Below are 4,624 nucleotides of genomic sequence, written 5' to 3'. Positions count from 1 at the left end.
ATGCATTTTTTAAAACATGTTCCATTTAGAATCACAGAACATTAGAGGTGGAGAACGTCTAAAAAATCATTTGCTCCAGTATCTGGTGTGGTTGGCAGTTCAAGCCCACCAGCCACTAGTCAGTAACCCTATACAGGGTTGCTATGAGTTGGAATCATCTTTGACAGCACTTAACAACAATCACTGCAAGAGTTTCTTGAATGTTCCACTTCTAGTTGAAAGGTTGCCAGTTCAAATCCACCCAAAGTCCATGACCCTTTCTGCTATTAACTATTTCACAATTTCTTGAACTCCCCATTCAAATAGAACAACAACAACAACAACACCATGACCCTTTCTGCTATTAACTATTTCACAATTTCTTGAACTCCCCATTCAAATAGAACAACAACAACAACAAAAAAAAATAAAACTTGAAAAAAAGCTTACATAAAATATCTCAAACCCATTAAGCCTTGCAGATTTGCTTGTTGTTTTGCCTGCTGATGAGCTTCCAAAAGGTCACAACATTGAAACGTTTCAACAGAGTACAGTTCTATTCTATATACATGGGAACATCATGAGTTGGAATCGATGCCATGGCATCTAATGCCAACAACAAATGGTTTGCCAGTGAAGTGCCACAGACCACTAAGATAACTCATGAGTGTTTTGGGCTCACCATCTTTCTATGTAGACTCGTCTTCTGGGTGTAATTACTTTAGAAAAAAAAGTTGAGGCCACTGATTTAATCATTTGTGTATACATTTAAGATGCATAACCCGAAGTACAGAGAGATAAATTGATTTGTTGTGATTCTGTTTGAATTGAGATTCCAGTCCAGGATTTCTGACTGCTTGAAGGTTGGTCTTCAAACATACCAACTGCCTTCCAAAAGTCAGAATAAATGCTACATGCAGGGGTCTCATTGGAAAGTACTTTCTCTTCATTTTTGCTAGATTTCTAATTACTAATGCCTCCTGCCATTGACTGTATGCAGTCAAACACATCCTTGAGAATTGCTGCACTTCAGATGTAAAGAGCCTCTGTCTTAAACCCCAGGATACATTTATAGTCTAAGAATAGAAAATGAACAACCAAGAAAATATTTTTTTTACATTAAAATTTATAGATTTATTATTAAGTAGAATGCAAAATCAGCTTAACTTTAATTTTTTAAAACTGTGGTAATATATATTTTGTTGTTGTTGTTAAATGCTGTCGAGTTGGTTCTGACTCATAGAGACCCTATATAGGGTTTCTGAGGAGTGGTTGATGAGCTTGAAGTGCCGACTTTGCAGCTACAACCTACTTTGCAATCCAGTGCAATAATCCACAGTGCCGCACCAGGACTCTGGTAAAGTTGTCGTCTCAATCATTTTTAGATGTACATCTCAGTGACATGAATTATATTCACCACACTGGGCAGCTATCATCATGATCTGTTTCCAAAAGTTTTTCACCACATCAAACAGAAACTCAGTCCTAGCTAAGTAATAATTCCTCACTCCTCCATCCTCCCCAGCCCCTGGGAACCACTTATCTGTTTTTGTCTCGATGCACTTGCCTATTCTAGAAATTTCATATATATAGGGTCATGCAATATTTATCCTTTTGTGACTTCTTTCACTCAGCATGTTTTCAAGTTTCATCCATTCTTTATGGTAGTATGTGTCAGAATTTCGTTTTTCCTTTTGGTTGGATAATGTCCCGTTGTAGAGCTATACTGCCTTTTGTTGTTCTGTTCATCTGTTGATGGATATTTGGGTTAGTTCCAGCTTTTGGCTAGTGTGAATAGTGCTGAAATGAACATTGATCTTCAAGTATAAGTTTGAGTCCCTGCTTGCAAGTCTTTGGGGAGTTTACCTAGAAGTAGAGATAATTTGGTATTATTACAAATGTACTTCCTCCCTTAAATATCTTCTTTTTACCTAGGTTGGACATGAACAATGTAAAAGCCACACAGTTGGTGGCTCCCTTGAGCAGAAATGCCCAGTTCCTAAAGCTGCAGATGTCATCTTGGACTCAGAAGGAGCCATTGAAGTCTTGATTCTCTGGGCTCCAATAGCTACTTTCAAATCTATGATGACATCTGCAACTTTAGGAACTGGGCATTTCTCAAGCTGCCTCTATGCATTGCTTAACCAAAAGGAGATAGAAGAAGACATCACATTCCCTTCAGTCCCGTCCATATATAGTTCAGAACTCAGTGACTATAGGAAACCCAAATATAGGACTTTTCAATACACAAACGTCCCACAAAGTTTTAAAAGAATACATTTATTTGCAAAGCAGGCAGTTGTTGAAATTATGCCTGGTTTCTCGTTTTTCTATTTGAAGAAACATATTGAAAATTTGATTGTAGCTCAAGTCAAGCATATATCAACTTGAGCTAGGGACTCCCTAGGTGGTGCAAACAGTTAACGTGCATGGCTGCTAACTGAGCCACAGTTTAGGTTGGAAGGTCAAGTCCACCAAGGAGCCTAAGTTATCTAGTTTGAAAAATCAGTCATTGTAAACCTTATGAAGCACAGTTCTGTTCTGACATAAATGGTCACCATGAGTTGGTGTTGACTTAACAGCAACTGGTTAGGAAGTTGTCCTTTCTGAACTTCTCCTTGGCTCTCCCAGGTCCTTGGTCCTCCATTTCCCTTTCTTTCTAGATGATAGTGATTTTGATATACTCAACCAATGATACCATTCTTTTTGTGAACTTAAGTTGGCAAGAAAATACCTACAGTGAAAATATTTTCAACTCCTAAATAGTAAACCAAATTCTGGATAAGATTTTAGGGTTAATGTGTGGGATATGTGGAGTCCTGGTGTGGTGCTGTGGGTTAATGCGCTGGTCTGCAAAGTCGGTTTGTACTACAGTGCCAGTGGTTCAAGCTCACCAGCCATTCCTTGGAAACTTTATACAGGGTCGCTATGGGTTAGAACCGACTTGACATAACAACAATATATGGAAAGACTTTATCATAAAATCCTTGCCCTTTTTGTAATTAGTATATAAGACTGAATTTTATTCTTACTGGACACATCTTATAGCTTTTTAATTAGCTCAGGATTCTTGTTAAAATGATCAATTGATTAATGGCCAGCAATAGGTCTCCAATCACATATTTTTATGTGAATGAAGCTAATTCAATTGTGTAAAAAAGTGGCATGGTATCACTCATTTAGGAATTAGATTTTGAGGTACTCCAAGTAAATAGCTCTGAGTGGTTTACTTAACAAAAAAAGAAGAAAGAAACATTTGTTGTTGTTGTTGTTGTTATGTACCTGGAGTCGTTTCTGACCCATAGTGACCCTGTACAGGGTTTCCGAGGCTGTAAATCTTTACGGGAGCAGAAAGCCTCATCTTTCTGCCACAGAACAGCTGGTAGTTTTGAATTGCTGACCTTGTGGCTCGCAGCCCGATTTGTACAAAAATCTGTATATCAAAATACTGTATAACAACATACTGCTACTGTTGCTGTTGTTTTATGCTATTGGGTCAGTTGCAACAACCTTATACAGGGTTTCCAAGAGTGGCTGGAGGGTTTAAACAGCTGACCTTGTAGTTACCAATCCAGTGCGTATCCTATAGCATCACATCAAGGCTCAACAACACACTAAGGGGCTTCAAGAAGTTTCTGGAAATCTTTCACTATCTTTTAATTTCATTTTTATATGACACATTCTCATATTTACATTTGCTTCTATTTACTAAGCACCTGTCATATACTTGTCGTGTGTCAATATCCATATAAGACATTACCAAGCATGCTTTACTGATATCATATATAAGACATACAGTATAATATTTAATCTTCCTAATTGCTCTGAGAGATTGACATTATCGTTGCTATTGATTTAGCAAGAACTCATGGTGATCTCATGTACGTCAGAGTAGAACCATGCTGCATACCATTTTCAATGACAGGGCTTTCTCCTCAAGTAACTCTACTAGGATTTGAATCTTCAACCTATTTTTTAGCAGCTGAGCATGTTTACAATTTGCACAAACTCTTAGCGCCATCTTATTGTTCTTGTTAGGTGCCATTGAGTTGGTTTTGACTTACAGCAACATTCTATGTAATAGAAGGAAACATTGCCCAATCCTGTACCATCTTCACTTCTCATTAAAGATTGAGCCCATTGCTGCTGCCACTGTGCTAAGCCATCTCATTGGGGTCTTTCTGTTTTTTGCTGACTAAAGTGAAGACACTATACCTAGCATGATGTGCTTCTTCTGATAATGTATCTGAAGTCTGGCCATCCTTGCTTCTAAGGAGCATTCTGACTGTACTTCTTCTAACACAGATTTATTTGTTCTTCTAGAAGTCCATGGTGGTTTCCATCATGTTGTTGTTGTTAAGTACCATTGAGTAGGTACCAACTCATAGCGACTCTATGCACAACAGAATGAAACACCACCCAGTACTGGGCCTAATCACAGTTATTGCCCCCATTGAGAATACTGATGCTGCCACTTTGCCAATCCATCTCACTGGGGTCTTCCTCTTTTTCTCTGACCCTTCATCTTAGCAAATATGATATCCTTCTCTAGTGATTGGTGCCTCCTGACAATATGTCCGAAGTATGAGAGACGAAGTTTGGCTATCTTAGCCTCCAAGGAGCACTCTGGCTGCACCTTTCCCAA

Source organism: Chrysochloris asiatica, unplaced genomic scaffold (genome assembly GCF_000296735.1).
Source record: "Chrysochloris asiatica unplaced genomic scaffold, ChrAsi1.0 scaffold00133, whole genome shotgun sequence".
NCBI classification, from domain to species: domain Eukaryota; kingdom Metazoa; phylum Chordata; class Mammalia; order Afrosoricida; family Chrysochloridae; genus Chrysochloris; species Chrysochloris asiatica.
The sequence above is the reverse complement of the archived record's forward strand: the minus strand, read 5'-3'. Positions refer to the sequence as shown.